Here is a 17,241-nt window from a genome sequence, read left to right as displayed (position 1 = left end):
AAAACTCAGCAGGTCTCTGAACAACCTGGTTTAACTGGACTGCTTCAAGCAGGGGTTGGATTGGTTGTGAACCAGATGTCCTTTCCAACCTAATTTATTCTATGATCAGAGAGGCTGGGGACTGATTGCACACATAAGGCCAAAATACCAACTTTAGTGTGAAAACCAGAGTGAAGAGCAAGAGAGATATCTGCACTCAGAATATATCATGGAACAAGGAGGTTATTTTCTAAAAGATTTTCCAAACAGCTGTGCAAAAAATAGTTAAAAATACTTGCCTTGAGGTCAAATTTCATTCACTATTGACTTAAAGTTAGAATTACACCAATAATTAAATAAAATATACCTAAGTTGATTCGGTGCTCAACTTTAAAGCTCAAGTTAGGTGAGAAAGCACCAGTCTTTACAGTTGCCTCTGTTTTTTTCCCCATGTAGGACAGAAAGATGAAGAATGTTGAAGAGCTGCATTGTTTCTGGGATGCTGTAAGCTTTGAGTGCTGACTAGGGCAGAGGTACAATAAAGACTGGACTTCAGCAAAGCATTCAACACTGTTTCCTGCAGCCTTCTCCAGAGCAACCTGGACAGGCTGGAAGAGTGGGCTAGCAAGAACTGTAGGAAGTTAAAGAAAGAGAAGCGCAAAGTCCTGCACCTGGGTTGAAATAACTAAAAAACCCAGTACAGGCTAGGATCTACGTGATGGGAAAGGAGCCTTGTTGAAAGGAATCTCAGAGTCCTTTTGGGCAGCTAGCTGAACAGGAGTCAGCAGTGCACTGCTGCAGCACTGAAGGCAAATCGGATCCTGGGCTGCATCTGAAGGTGCTTTACTAGCAGGGACAGAGACGTGATCATCCCACTCTACTTAGCGCTTGTCAGGCCACACCTAGAGTGCTGTGCAAAGCTATGGTCCCCACAATTCAAAAAAGATGTGGACAGACTGGATAGGGGCCAAAGGAGGGCCACGAAGTTGGTCAAAGGGCTGGAGAACCTGCCCTATATGGAAAGACTGAAGGAGTTAGGTCTTTTCTGCATGGAGAAGGAAAAGTACAGGGGAGACCCATCATGGTATTTCAGTACTTAAAAGGCATCTACAAAGAGGACAGAGGCTCTCTCTTCACAAGCAGCCATATGGAGAAGACAAGGGGCAACAGACATAACTTTCAAGGAGACAAATTTCACCTCCATATAAAAAAGAAATTTTTTACAGTGAGAGCAGCTTATCATTGGAACAATCTCCCCAGGGATGAGGTAGAGCTCTTGTTGGAGATTTTCAAGACTCAGCTGGACAGGGTGCTACGTAACCTCATCTAGGCTCCCTTTCCCATGAAAGACTGGACCACATGATCTTTCAAGGTCACTTCCAACCTGGGCTATTCTATTATTCTGTAAAAGAGAAAGAGATAAAGCATATTGAACATCACCTGGAATGCAACTGTGTAGTAAGGTATTACTTCATCAAGAGCATGTGGTCAACAGCTGATTTCAGCAAAGACTTGTTAGGATTTGGCATTGGTGCCCTTTGGTTATTGCCTATATTGACTGTTGTCCATCAGCTCCCAAACTCAAGAAGCGGCTCTCACACAGCAGCAAGCAAAAACCCTTCCTTGAAACAACTTTCCCTGCAGTTGCTTCCCTGCCATGAAAACTGCAAAGACACCGTCTTTCCAATGCTCCTCTCGCTGCCACTCCTCCTACATAGGATACAGGAGGAAAATTTCCCTGGGTCAAGTATGTAGAGGAGGAGAATTAAAGAAAAGAGTGTGGAGCTGGGCTGGAAGAACTGTCAGTTTGGCAGGAAGGAAGGAGAAGAAAGTTAGCCAATAGTGGTGCATGTTCCTGTCTGTCTGCTGAGATTGAACCCAGTAATACCAAATCTCTGTTTCTTTTACTGTCTAGAAAGAAACTGTACTGCCCATGTGTCCCCAGCTCATGGCAGATGCAGAGCTGAACAGGAAGTAACTTTTCCTTGCTATGAGTTCCTCTCTCAGATTATGCTGTCATGACTTTTAAAAATATTTAGACCCTGTTGCTGCTGAGGATGTGGTCATTGGGATCTTTGCAGTTCCATGGGATGGGGCCTTGAACCATGTTCATTGTTAAACAGTTCAGGAATTCCATCTCAACTGACATGATTTCAAAGATGTTTGTGAAGTCGACTCAGTATTTGCTGGCCAATAGTATTTCAGTCCCTGCTCTGACATGTGCGCCGTTACAATTGGAAAAGTTAATGACATTTCAACTGTTCCCTTGTAAGGAAATCTCACCAGAATTGAATGTTAAGAGCCTGCAGATCACTCAAGTGCAGACCACCTTCCTATATGTGACTAATAGAGTTGCATTTTGCTGTGAACTTATGTTTTGCTTCAGCTATCTTTATTTTTCTGTAGGGGACAGATAGGTTTGAATGTCTGAGAGTTCCAAGGAATTATTCAAAATTGCTGTTGACAGAATCACGGTGTGAAATATTGCAATTTACTAGAGAAACCAGGAAAGAATGCACTTTGTGTCTGTGGTGGCAACCTTCTGGTAACCTTCTCATGTTATCTGTAGATAAAAAAACCAAAAAGTGCCGGGGTTTATTTATTTATTATTCTGAGGGATGAACCACCCTAAAGGGATCCTGCTACCTCCCAGATGAATTACTTCTGACATTTCACTTGTGATCTGAAACATGGAACCAAATCTTGTTCCAGGCAAGTTTTAATAGCTGGTTTCCTGCACTAAATATACATTGTATAGAAAAAGCAATGGTTAGGAGGGGAAAAACAAGCACTACTACTGGTATGGGTGCCTAGCCTTCTGCTGCTCCTTCCTGCTCTCATAGTTTGGTAATTACAACCAGGAGGCTGGACGGTTTTGTGTGTGGCTTTGTTTTCAGTTTCATAGACATTTAAACTATTCATTGAGCAAAGTTGGTGTGGTGATTTAAAGCAGGTCAGAGATTAGTCCATTTGAACGTGGGGGTGCAACACAGTCCTTTGTGTAAGAGCTGAGGAGCACATCCCTAGACCTCAGTGTCCTCAGGCCTTACAATGGGAAGGTGAGCCTCTGATACTGAACTCACAACAGCTCCTGTTTAAATTGTGCCATGGCTCCACAGTTACTTTGAGACTATCTAAGAGTGTAATGTTTTCCTCATTTTTAAGCTTTTATTAACTATTTCTTTTTTAGATAAAGGCTGGATATTTGAGGTCTAACAATTAACTGTAAGCCCGGAACAATCAAAAACATATATTGTGGTGCTTTTCAAGTTTCCTTCCTAATTTATGAATACTGTGTGGGAGAGGACAACAATCTGTACTCAGGAGAAATCCAGTGAATCAGCCTGTTCTCTATGGTGAAATATTCTTTTACGCAGCTGCTGTACCTTGGAGAAAAATCCAAATAAACTCCAGATTCTACTTTAATCAAACTCATTTAAAACAAACAAACAAAAAAGTTAGGCTGTTGTTCTTAAAACAAAGATACTTCCCAAGAATGGAATCTAAAGTCTGCAGTCTTAATGCAATATTTGGTATTGTTTGGAAACATTGTATAATGCCCCCCTCCCTTTCTCTTTGGCTGCAGGAGCAATACTGATTAATCACACTAGACTATTATGGAAGTTAGGCAAAGGCAGAGATGGGGAATAGTACATAGATCTATTGTCCCAGGGAAGGATCTGGGAGGGGTTCTTCCCTAAGTGCTCCCACATGCAAACAGTGCTGGTTGAGATCCCTTTTTAGGAAATTCAGACCGTTATCTGTGTACCCAGCTGACCAGCTAGGGGCAGAGAGAAACAAGCACAGCCCTCACTGCTTTTCCATCCTCTGCGGTGCCGAATGCCCGCCAACAGTAACCACTTCTTGCCTTGCTCTGTCACTGGGCAGGGACATAAGAGGTGACAGAACAGGTACTTACACACTCAGAGTCACCACAAAAGGGCACCTAGAGAAGTCGGTGTCAGTCTGATTTGACCTGAGTTGAATTATTACACCCTTTGTCCCTACTCTAGGGAGTAAAGGACAATATGGAAATGTACTAGTCAGCTCAGTGACAGCATAGGGCAGTGGCTGTTCCTCTACACCTTTTCTGGAACAAAAACTAGCTGAGGCATTAACACAGATTTCCTCAACATGACTGATGACTGACAGTTTTCAGTTTCAGCCTGTAATTACTACTTTACCAAGTGTCACTGTGCTATGACCATAAAAGGTCTGGGAACTTGATGTAAAACCTGAGGCATCTTGGGATTACGTGACTCAGGGGACCACTTGAATGGTCATGTACTCTGACATCTCTTCTACTTATTGTCCTAATGTGACAGACTCCAGGAGTAAGGCTGGAAGCTCTCCATTCTTAGAGACTCTCACCAGTGATGTCTTTGCTGGGCACAGTCCTCTGTAGCACAGATCTTTTTGAAGGCACAGCAGGATAATGTTCCTTTGTGCATTTCTGCTTCACCTTCTGGTCTGACCAGATACAGCCATGGCCCAGCAAAGCTCTAACCTCAATAACAACTGTTCTTGTTCACTGTGGACATCTGTGCAAGTCTCAAGGGACTGCTAAGGTTTTTGGCAGTGTGTCCATTCCAGATTGCTGTTATGACTACACATATCTGCGTTTTAATTTATATGACGAGAAAGAGTTTCAAGCATTTTTTTTTTCTTAGTGGCAGACATAGCCTTGGTCACCATGCCTTACACAGCTATTGCAGCCACAGGGGGATCCAACAGTCAAAAAATGCCCACTCCTATCATCCACATGCTAGAAGACACCAAGAACTTCACGTACATGCTCAGGACTCTTTCTGGCTCCCTGGCAACTGCCAGGGATAAACCACTCACTCACTGTATGAAATAGACAATGGACATGCACTGTTTCACAGGATAATAGAATCATAGAATGATTTAGGTTGGAAAAGACCATTAAGATCATTGAATCCACCTGTTAACCCAGCACTGCCAAGTTCATCACCAAACTGTGTCCCTAAGCACTGCATCTACACGTCTTTTAAATACCTCCAGGGCTGGTGACTCAACCACTTCCCTGGGCAGCCTGTTCCAATGCTTGACAACCCTTTCAGTGAAGAAATTGTTCCTAATATGCTGACACAATTTAAGGCCATTTCCTTTTGTCCTATCACTTATTACCCAGGAAAAGAGACCAACACTCACCTCATTACAACCTCCTTTCAGGGAGTGGTAGGGTAAGAGAGTGCCCCCTCAGCTTCCTCCTCTCCAGACTAAACAACCCCAGTTCCCTCAAATGCTCCTCATAAGACTTGTTCTCTAGACACTTCACCAGCTTCGTTGCCTGTCTCTGGACACGCTCCAGCACCTCAATGTCTTTCTTGTAGTGAGGGGCTCAAAACAGAACACAGTATTCAAGGGGTGGCCTCACCAGTGCCCAGTACAGGGGGGCAATCACAGTTCCCTTGTCCTGCTGGCCTCGCTATTTTGGATACAAGCCAGCATGATACTGGCCTTCTTGGGCCACTGCTGGCTCATGTTCGGCCAGCTGTCAGCCAGCACCCCCAGGTCCTTGCCCACCAGGCAGCTTCCCAGCCACTCTGCCCCAAGCCTGTAGCATTGCATGAAGTTGTTGTGACCCAAGAGCAGGAACCAGCACTTTTCCTTGTTGAACCTAATAAAATTGGCCTTGGCCCATCAGTCCAGCCTGTCACCATCCCTCTGCAGAGCCTTCTTCCTTCAAGCAGATCAACACACCTGCCCAACTTGCTGTTGTCTGCAAACTTACTAAGGGTACACTCAGTCCCCTTGTCCAGATCATCAATAAAGATATTAAACAGGACTGGCCCCAATACTGAGCCCGGGTAACACCACTTGTGAGCAGTCACCAGCTGGATTTAACTCCATTTATTGTGACTTTTTGGGCTTAGCCACAGCCAGTTTCTACCCAGTGAAGAGTACACCCATCCAAGCCAGAAGCAGCCAGTTCCTCCAGGAGAATGCTGTGGGAGGTGGTGTCAAAGGCTTTACTAAGACCCAGGTAGACAACATCCACAGCCTTTTCCTCATCCACTGAGTGGGTCACCTTGTCATAGAAGGAGATTGGGTTAGTTATTTCTGACCTTATACTCCCAGAGGAAAAACTCATTGCAGCTGCAAGCAGGACCTTCACATTTGCAAGACATTCCTCCCACTCCCAGCCTTCTCCAAACACACCTTAGAGCAAACGTAACAACAGGCAACATGGCCTACAAAATACTTCCTGAGAGCAGGCTCTGCTTGCAGCAAAATATGAAATTGTAGCTCACAGAACAGATTTGTAAAGGCACTCTGTTAAAAGCCAGTAGGAATTAGGCACAAAAGCATATTTACAAATGCTACTTGGTGAGGATTTGCATCTGGGCACCTGAAATCTTTCTGAGGCCCTGAACTTCACTCAGTGGATTTGCCCTGTTTCTTTTCCATCTGCAAGGTGTGGAAGAAAGGCAACCGTTATATTTTGTCTCATTTTGCAGGCATTGTAAATGTTCCATTTTACGTCAGTTCCATACATGCTTTTCGCATCAGAGCAAAATAGTTTATGAATTCAGATTCATGCAGTTATCTCTACTAACTGGGTTACGACGTTTCAGACCCTTGATCTGAAATGCAGCAGGGATAAAGTGATGATTCACCTACTTGTGTTCACAGCTTGTTTTACTGAGCATTGCAATAGTTTGTTTTCCCCCAGCAACACCCAAATATGTTCAGACGCAGCTGATACTGTGGTATTGTGAACCTTTGAGGTATTTTTTTTTTAGATTCTTATGGTGAGTCCAGTTGTAAAGTGAAGATCCAGATGAACCAAGGTCAGAGGTGTTTACGTTCCTAGGTTCAGTCTGGGAAACTAAAAATATGGGATGGAATTTTATTCCAGCATTCTCCTTTCCTGACATTCAGGGTGGCAGCAGCTGTTAACGGTTGGCGTTAATGACTTGGTGCCCAAAAAGACCCATCAGGTGACAGATTGTTAATTATTATGTAAGGTGATCATTTTTCAAATGCTTCTAAAAAAATTTGTATTATTATTGGTATCATTCATTGTAATGTGTGATAATACTGACCAGATTTCAACTCCATCATTCACAAACAGCCCTATATTTGAAAAGAAATTGGACTGCTTAGTTTAGGTAAAGCAGCAACCCCCCACAAAGGGAGGAAAAAAAATAATTCTGCTGTATATGTTACACATTGGAAATTTTTTTCTTCCAGTCATGGAATACGAGGACTAGCATATTATTAAAAACTTTATTTTCTATATATTTGCTGATATTCCAGCATGAATAAGGCATGACAAACAATGGCCAGAGTGTTACAAATACTTATGGAGATGCTGAATTTTAGACATGCAGGTAGTCCATTGAAATTCAACAAGCATAGTAACATACAAGCCAAAAGCAATGTTGATATTTAGAGAGAAAAAAGCCAAACAAACACTACTGTTAGTTACTCAGGGATGTACCTTAGTAATGACATTGTTAATGTAAGAATGTGTTTCCTAGGCATACTTTAGAAACTGACCATCTTTGACTCAGTTTTCTTGAAGAAATGCTGCAACAGAGGCATGATATGCGTTTCTGTGGGATAGGCAGACCTCCCTTTACACTCTCACTTCCATTTTTTATTTGTGCGCTCTGTGTGTTGGGAGTGAACCAGGGTCCTGTTAGTGGCAGCGGGTGGTCAAACAAACAGCAAGTTCTGCTCAACCCTGCGGCAGAGACAGGCTGGGCGTGAGTACCGACGCTGAATCAATGTGTGCTAATAGAGATTTAGTGGGGATATGTCAGCTTCAGAGAAGTGATGCTTGGAAAAGCATCTGAGCTCTGTGGTGGGCTGTTTTAAGTATGAAGAATGATTTGTACCTGACCTCCGAATTGGTGTGCAGGTTGGACATTCTTCTGAAATTGTCAGGTACTGAGAACAGGCATGTGAATGCCTCAAGCTAGTGGAACTGGACTTCAGATCCAATTTCTTTTCCCTGGAGACTGGCACCCTAATTGCTTGGCTCTTTTGGAGGACATGAAGGGGAGCAGCAGGACAAGGAGAGGAGCTAAAGCTTTCACTTGCTCTTTTTTCTTGTAGAAATTGAAAGGTCTCAAATTCATCCCAATATGGAATGGAAAACTGTTTCTCAACTTGAACATACTCCTGGAACGGGAGTAAATGGTTTCCTACTAATTTCTATTCATGGTTCTTCATTCTTTCTATTTACAGCTGTGGATTTCAGATTATGAAAACTGAAGTCCAGACACCTTTGAATAGCTGTCCTCCCAGGAGATGCTTAGTATGGGTGCACATGGGTGAGTGAAGATGGAGGACAGCTGCCTTGTAAAAAGTATCCCACTGCTTACCTTCCTTCATTTTCACAGTATTCTTTTGGCCTTCAACTAACACCAACCATTTAGTAGAAGGAAAAATAGCTGAAAGCCTGTCATAAATAATTATATAGTCCTGCAGTCCTCTTAGCAATGTTCAGCAGTTATTTTTGAAACATGCCAGCACTAATACACAATCGTTAAAGTGCTTCAAGTTATTTGCTTTTTGTGTAGTGGTGAATTTTTCCACTGATGTTTTTTATTAGATGAAAACAATGCAACTGTCTGGGAGCCAAGAAGATCCTCTATTCTAATCCATGTAAGACAAGGATTTGACTAAGAGCTTGTTGCTGTAACTGTGGTTGCCCAGGCCAGAAGAGAAAAACTCACCGAACCAACAACAACCCCCACAGATATTAGTAGATAGGGGAAAAAAGGCACAAACGTCCACTGATTGTGTAATTGCCACCTCTGTTGAATGAACTGGGGCAAGATGATTCATAGTATGATGATTTATTAGATCAGGGATATTGCTAATTAAGTAAGTAGCCATTGCAGCCAAGTGCTTCATCTTCAGACCATTTTTCTCTTTAGTGTTCTCTGGAATCTTGTGTCTCTTACTACACCATTGGATGCAGATCTTGTAATAGTTATCCATGCGTTTTCTACCTTTAAATTAATCTGACATAATATGCTGCATGGGAACTATCTGCCAAGGCTTTCTGGGAAATGTGTTAGTGCAGCATATAGCTGGCCTCTTACTGAGCAGCAGAGAACTTTACCTCGGTGCTCTGTGATTGGCATCATCATCATTTCTTCATTTCCATGTAGCATTTAAAGTATTGCTTTTACCCAGTGAAACTGAAATAGGTCTCTTTTAGCTTGTTAACTTAAGAATCTGCCTGTGCTGTGCAATGCTATCTCTAGAAAAGACAAAAGCTGAAATGCCTATGTCTCTTATTATCAAAATGTGACATTAACATCTGGTAAGCTTGACTTGACAAGTCTCAGCAACTTTTAATTTAAAATGTATTTCAAGGTAAAGAAGTTGCAAGAATATTGAACTAGAAAAAGAGAAGGGGGGGAGAAAAAGGAAGAGAAAATCTTTATTATAGTGCATTATTTTTACACTTAGATAACTTTTAACATTCTGGGGAGCCAACAGTGTTGTTGAACCAGTTTTGCCAGTTTATCTTATTAAAAAAATACTAAGAAGTACTTATCAGTCTTTTATTGCAGTTCTTTGTGGGACTGAGCAAAACTGTGTGAAATCATCTTTTCCATCACCTGGCTGTGAATCACCTGCATTAGTTGTAAATTACGTCTGCAAGAAAATGAAATGCTGCAATTAGACAGAGATCGCTCAGCTCAAGCCTCACAAGGCCTTAAACTTCCTCACAGAGGAAGAATGCACTTTAGGTGACTTCATCACTTGCAAAATAAGACAGAGGACCAGAAAAGTTTCCTATAAAACTTGAGAAATGCTCTGAGTAGGCAAGTATCATATAGAAAGTATTTGTGAATGCTTCTGCATAATCCACAGTTCATTTCTGGCTTTGGGCATGCACATAATGTGATCAGATGAATGGGTCCAGATAGTTGCACTGTCACTCGACTCCAGAGTCTAAGATGCAATAAAAATTTTAATTTTAGCAGGACAAAATGGTTTGAACTACATGGAATTCAGCCAGATTGGAGTTCAGGCAGAATGGATATGTAACTGTCTGTACCTATGTGTGTAGATGTGTCCTAAATCTGTTTACTTGCAAACACTGGGGCAAGTGAAATGCAGGCAGCATAGGAGGTTCAAGGCTCAGGTAATTGTATTTGTACAGGATGCCCTATTTTAAGAAAAAGAAGGATCATGACACAGAAGCATTGACAGGACAATGATAAATATGTAAAGGTAATTTGCCAAGAGGAAGAGAAATATTTGCCATAAAAAATGAGCACATCTGAGCAGACAGAATGGAAATAATATTACATGAGCCCGAGGGCTATCATATGGTTTGTACACAAAATTAGGAATGAACTGGAAGCTAAATTTCATGGGTGAAGAACAGACCAGTTCTAGTTAAAAATATTGTGAAAGGAAAAATTACATCATTAAGGATGATGTGTGGCATTCAGAGCAGGTATAGGAGGGGATAATAGAGACTTAAAGATGAAAATACCAGAGGTCTTTCTGAGAACATCAGAAGGATTGAAATTGGCAATAAGTTAGGGCCAGGCCAGGGTGCTTGTCCTAGGTGTTTCAAACATTGTAAATAATTTCATTTTTTTCAATTATTTTATTTTATTTTATTTTATTTTACGAGATTGTGTTAAAATTCTCACTAGAGGTTTTTTGTTTGGGTTTGGGTGTTGTTTTTTTATATATATTTGTCCCAAATGATTGTTGATCATTACATATGAGCAATAAAAAATGTGACTGTGTGGGCTGGCTATAATGAAGATGGGATTTTGTGTTCATTCATCACAAGATGTAAAACAAGTGCATCTGTTATCTATTTCAAGATCTTTTTTTCTTATGAGTAGCTTCATGTATAACTGAGCTAATGAGGATCTTTGTAAAAAATCATCAGGAAAGAAAGTGCATAGAGGCTTCAACATGGTGTCTTTCTGGTGGGCTCAGTCATGACAGAAGAATTACAGAAAAATAGGGCTTACCTTACACATTGTCACACAAGCTTTAGCATACAATTTCAGACAGTCATCAGGGCCCTCTCTATTAATGCTGTATGGAAATCCAGCTCTTACCTTATACATCTGCCTTATGATGTAGAGAACTGGCTTGTGAAGGCGCTAAACCCTCTTCAATTAATACAGAGAACCAAATAGTAGCTTAGGTAAGATGCTTCCAAATGGCCGGTAACATAAATCTCACTTTAGCAATACAACAAAAATCCCTCTGCCTCCAAGAAGCTGTTGAAGGAGAGAGAAACGTATAGGTCCTGCAAACAGCTAGTGGAAGTTGGGTACAGATCTCAGCAAGTACCTGCAAACTCCAGCCTTGGGGTGTTAGGCTGTCCCTCCTACCTAGCAAAGGAGGGATATGGTAGCAAAAGGCTGCGTGCAAAGAAGCCTGACCTCATCTAAAGCACTCTAGTCATGTGTTGCTTGTATATAATTATTGTGAACTTCAGAACCAACACAGGCAGTGAGCTGCTGACACAAGGGAAGAGCATGGAGGTAGGAAGAAGCTTGAACACGGTCATCTGAGTGAATTAGTGCAGAGCACAGAGACTTGCATTCTCTGTGTAAACAGCAGATGCTGTTTAAAGACATACCTTCTCAGCTGTTTGCCTGCTGGAGGTTACTGTTCCTGTAACTGTGCTGGTAGAAAGGAACATGTATGTGTCAGCAGCTCCCACTCACAGACCTGCATCTTCATACAAGACCACTTTTACTGGTGACATCAGCTAAGATGCTGGTCCCGATGTTCCCATCAGGGCCATGTGGGCACAAACTGAATTATTCTGATTCTGTCATGAGGAGGCAGTAGGAAATGGTGGGCAGTGGAAAGCTGTAAATTAATAGCTCAACATTCACCAGAGATGCTTTGTCAAAGCCCTAAATCCATGTAGAATTTGATTGTTCATCTCCTCCAAAAGCCTCTGTCATTCATTCACAATTGCTTTAATCAGCAGTTTGCTTATGGTAGGGGACACGCTTCCTGTTAGAGCAAGCTGTTGGAGGCCACAGAGGTTTAAAGGCATAAACAAGAATTAAATACCCGACCCTAATGACTTTTAGTGTAACCTAGTCTTTAGTGTAACCAAGTGTTGTAGTCTGCACCTTTCAAATGCTTACCTGTGGACCTGAATGTGCTGTTTTTCAATACATCTTTGAGATGTGTTTAGTCTTCTCCTAGAAATTGCTGTGCTATTTTTGCATATTCAGATCTCTGTATCAGTATCATTCCAGTTTGGAGAGGCCAACTGTTCCCTCTGTTTTCATATGAAGATAGAATGAATCAGTGCTACTTCCACCCATATTGCTGTTCCCCCAAATGCTTCCACAGATGTACTAGGAACATGAAGTTCTGCGGTCTATAACAGTAATACCCCAGACTGGGCTGCTTTCAAAAACCACACTGAAGGAACCATACAATTATAAGTAACTCAAGGCTGGTAGGAGTTATCATATGTTGCATGAGGTAAGATCCCATGAGGGTGCTCAGGTGATAGCAAATCTCTAACAGGAAAAAAAAAAATCACAGAAGCAAATGGGCTTCCAGCAATTCTGTGTCTCCAAGACTGGCCAGCCCAGTACTTACCAGACGACTGTAAGGAAACTACTGACTGGCATATCATTTCTTTTCAATTTGTTGTGTAAATTTTAGCTTGCTTTCAGGCAGACTGGTACTAGTCTATATATTCTTTTCTCCTTAGAAATAGGCTAGAAATCTAGCATATACTCCTATATATAAGGAGACTGCTGATTTTTATATCCAGCCTGCTGTGAGAATGAGTTCACATCACAGCATCACCGTGCATCATTTGTACTACCTCAGCACAGGTATCAGTGTGAGCTCAGAATGGAGGAACTAATTAAATCTACATTCCTGATGAGGAAAAATATGAGGGAAGTACTGAAGACAAGAAAGTACAGTGGCCTAAGGATGAAGACGGAAGGGAGCGAAAGTACTTCAGCTGGTAGACTCAAACTCTACAAGCCTAGACATTTTTTTCTTTACACTCCAATGTCAATAATATCGATAACAGTTAAGAATAAAGTGAAGAATAAAAGTTAAGGATAAAACGAAGGCTATGTAAGCCTTCCCTATCTGTGAGACACTTAGGCTCCACCAGCTGTGCTGGCTTGCTTCCTACATCTGGGCTCCAAAATGGGTAACAAGAAAACTCTGAGAGAACTATTTTAAGAACTCTGGCACCAAGCAGAGTGGGGAAAGGAGGGAAAAAAAAATCCTAACCCTCCACTTCTTTACTGAAATCAGTCTGTTGAAAGCATTTCTGTTTGGCTGCCACAGTTCGCCAAGCAGCCTGATGTGCCAGCTATTAGTACCCAGCAGAGAGCATGTTTGCAGCTATTCAGCAAAACTATCACATGTCCTTAGCCAAGGAAAGAGGGATCAGCTGCTGAACACTGGAGCTGATGAAGAGCAGAGCTATTAAAGCAAGCAATAAAAAACAACGCAACCCAGAATGGAGACTGATTTTTATTATTATTTTTTTAACCTAATGGATGACATTTATAACTGGAAAGTATGAGTCAGAGCGTGCTGTGCCAGCATGGGGTCTTTATGATGTTTTCATCTTGCTCGTTCTTCTTCCTTGGCTGGGACCATTCTGCCTTGTTGATTTGTAAGTTTTAGGTTCCTTGCAGTGCTTAGGAGATGGGCGTGCATGTGTGCGTGCATGCGTGCGTGTGTGAGTAGTGACCACAGCTCAGTGAACTGGAAGTAAAGTGCTAAACTACTCCACTCTGAAATTTTTTAGGGAGTAGTGAGACTGCTTTACAGTGCTGGGACCTCTTAGATAAATTATTGCTGCCAGAGTGTTATTGCTGCCAAATGTGGCAGTGGTGTGAGTGTGGGAGGCAACCACCCACTTCCTAGTGAGGACAGAATGGACACAGCTCTGTCCCTGCAACCACTAATCTCATCCAAAAAGCTTTAAAAACAGAGAACTGTTTGTCCCTTTGTAGCACATAAGCAAATAGAATCCATTTGCCACAGAGCTTCTCTGTAATACCGTATCTCTAGTATGTAACCAAGAAACAAAATTACACTATTTGTTGCGATGACATTAGAGTCTGGTTACCTCAGAAACAACACGCCTGATTCCGGATCCTGGTTCCAGAAATTTCTCTTTACGTTGCAAGATCAGCCCCACAGCATTTCCCAGGAAGAATACGTTGAGGAACCCCTGGTATGGGAGAGTCCTGTCCTGACATAAAGCCAGCATTGTTTTATGGTAGCTTCTCCTACCCTGCAATGCCCTGTTGCAGAAATCACGTGGGGACAAGTAGGCTCCTGCAAGCAGAGTAACCCCCAAGACCCACGCAAGGCAACATCACATAGCCATGGCTGCTTGGGCTGGCGTGGCAGCTGAGTCCCCTCGCGGCTTCCCGAGGACATGGGGAGGTACGAGGGACCTGCAGAGCCTTTGCCTCTCTTTTCCCACAGCTGATATGGGTCATGCTCAGTGCAGCTGAAAATTGAGCCCTCAGGCAGGGAGCTGTAATGAATTCACTAGATTAGGCAATGAAAACCAGTGTGAACAAAACAACCAGCTGGCTCAAGAATATTTCATGCTAGCATAAAAGTGCTACAGGAGGGGGGGAAATAAGCTTCAAAACTGCCCCCTTTCATTCCTCTGAATATCCTGCTCATCTTTTCTTTTATGCACATTGTTATACCCTACATACAGCTGTGAGACTGAAAAGAAATAAAGGTATTTTCATCCTCTATGTACTGTTATATGTCATAGTTATTAAAAACAGTAGACTGTGTCCTCATGTAAGAATGTGATGCACCTTGGCAAAGGACTGTTCAAGGAGGATTTCTGTCTGAAGCTCTGGGATGTCACTTTTTTCTTTTTTTTTATTTTATTTTATAATGAGTATTGAAATCCAACCCAGTTGTTTAGCTCTTTGTAGTTATTTTTTAATCCTGGACAATTAAAAGGCTTTTCAAGTTTTCACAATCATTATTTTTAAAGAGTCTGTGAAAGAAAAATAGCATACATAGGGTAACAGAATTCCAGAATCAGAAACTGAAAAGGTGTTTTACCTTTGTTATTGAAAGTGGAACAGTAATTTCAGCACAACTAGTGTGAGAGTAGACTGCAGTTTATTTCATTGCTTTCATCCTACATCTAGGGTTGTGTCAAAACCCTGGGCTTTAAAATGCTGTTGATTTTCCTTTAGCTGAGATGTGTCTTTTCACATGTAAGCCAATCCATTCACACTCTTCCTGTGATTATCCTCAAGAAATGAGAAGAAAATTCCATACAATGTGCATGCCTGATAGCATCGCATTTACACTTCAAGCCTTCTTTCACTTGATTAATAGTTTCCCTTCCTTTCCAGTTTCCAAGAAATATGTATTCCCATGAGGTGTTTTTGGAAAATGCATGGCAATTACTCTACCGGAGGAATGTCTCCTATGGATGCCACTCTTACCACAAAAAAGGCATGGGTAAAAACAGCCTCACATTTGGCATTTGAAGGAGTGAAAGGCAACACTTAAGAATTCCTGTATGGCGTCGCCCTTACAATCTCCTAAGGAAATGCACCGTAAAATACAGTATGTGCTGAGAACAGGCTGGGCCACCTAAATATGGATTGCTTTTGGCTTCAGCTATTCAGAAACACTGAGAACAGGTGCCAAATTAAGTCACCCTACTAGCTGCTTTCCATGGCTGAAGGTCAGTAATAGTTACCACAGAGCGGAATTTGGATAGCACATCTTGCAATTCCAGAGCACTGTAACTGCTCTAAAACACCACGGCATTCTTACCTCGGGAAACCTCAAGTACAGAGCAGTCTAGCTTTCCTTTGACATGGCAGTGGTTTACAGCTTATAAGGAAAACATATTAGTCTTTCATATCAATGTTAATTTATGCCACATTTCCTGTCTATTTATAACTCAAACATTCTAAATTAGAACTATTACATGCAAATATATTATAATCTGACAGAAGACAAAATATTCCATAAGTCTGATTTGGAAAAGGGAAATATTCATTCATATATAGCTGACTAATGGTTCTACAGTTGCAATTTCAGGAACATGCTTTTTTGAAAGAACTGCTGACAACCCATGTTAAACTTTGAAGATTAGTATGTTTAGCCATAATTTTGCTCCCATTGGAAACCTACTGTGTTGTCTGCTTGTTGCTTATTGCCTTTTTTGTTTCTTAGAATACTTGCATAAATAGAGAATTTTTGTTACTTGAAAGGTTTTTGATCTCCTTTTCATCTCCCACCTGCAATTATAACTCTTTCTTGGTGACATCATCCATTGGATGAAATGAAAAGAATTTTGATAAATGGCTGAATAAACAATTACTGACATCAAGTGGAAAATAGCCAGCTGGAACTGATGAACTCTGAAAAAGCTTGTTTGCATGCAGGAATCATAAATAAGAAAGAACACAATCAAAGAAATACAGAAAATACTTTATGCAAACTATGCAGTGCAAAGTCAATGCACAGAATTGAAAATCTCATGAAGGTGGTTGGTAATACAAAGTTAAGTATGTAACCTGCTTAGCTAGAGAATTCTTGCAAGCATGAATATAACAATAGTGATATATTATTTTATTTTATTTGAATAAACAGTGAACTAGTACAGACATTGTAATTTCTTTTTCTTCCACATCTACTTAAATTCTGGCTGGTACACTTTTAAGAAGATCCTTCTGCAAAGATTAATTTCGTTCTCCTGTGAAAACACAAGTCTATGATAGGCCCATATTCCTACTGACTTACTATTTTATCTTTTTCCTTATTCCTAATACTATTAGTTGCATTATAAGTTCAGACTGAGGAAGTATGAAACAATATAACTCCATGCATGGAGCTGCCTTTAAACTGTGCTAGTCAAGAATCTAGTACTTATCTGAAACGAGCGCTGACATACACTACTGCTTTTGTGTGTGTGTGTGTGTGTAAACAGGGGTCATATTGACCTTAATCATATTTACTATGTGGACACAGAAGTAAGGATTGCAACCCACTTCCCTCTTTTAGGTAAGAAATACTATTTAAAGAGAATTAAAAAGAAGTTGTTGCTCCTGGGCTCTGTCTACTGTTGTGATGCTTCATAATATTCACAGCATAAAAGTGAAAGCAGGGAATATGGCATGTACCAGTAATCCTAGTTTTGGCCTCTTCTTTTGAAGGAGTTGGAACAGAAGAAATTCAGAGAGGAGTTTCTGTGAGTTTAAATTTTTGCCAAGTGGACAG

General features: G+C 41.2%; 1 long non-coding RNA gene across 2 annotated transcripts in view; it reads left to right on the top strand.

The window, feature by feature from the left end:
* LOC129784797 (uncharacterized) overlaps window positions 1-17,241 on the top strand; it is a 69,424-nt gene that overhangs the window by 12,489 nt on the left and 39,694 nt on the right. Inside the window, exon 2 of one of the 2 annotated variants that reach the window (XR_008747891.1) lies at window positions 436-2,247. This is a non-coding gene — a long non-coding RNA (uncharacterized LOC129784797). Of the gene's footprint in view, window positions 1-435; window positions 16,629-17,241 lie in introns of those variants that run through there. The other variant, XR_008747890.1, reaches the window with a different exon arrangement.

This window comes from Falco peregrinus, chromosome 6 (genome assembly GCF_023634155.1).
Source record: "Falco peregrinus isolate bFalPer1 chromosome 6, bFalPer1.pri, whole genome shotgun sequence".
NCBI classification, from domain to species: Eukaryota; Metazoa; Chordata; class Aves; order Falconiformes; family Falconidae; genus Falco; species Falco peregrinus.
The sequence above is the reverse complement of the archived record's forward strand: the minus strand, read 5'-3'. Positions and strand labels throughout refer to the sequence as shown.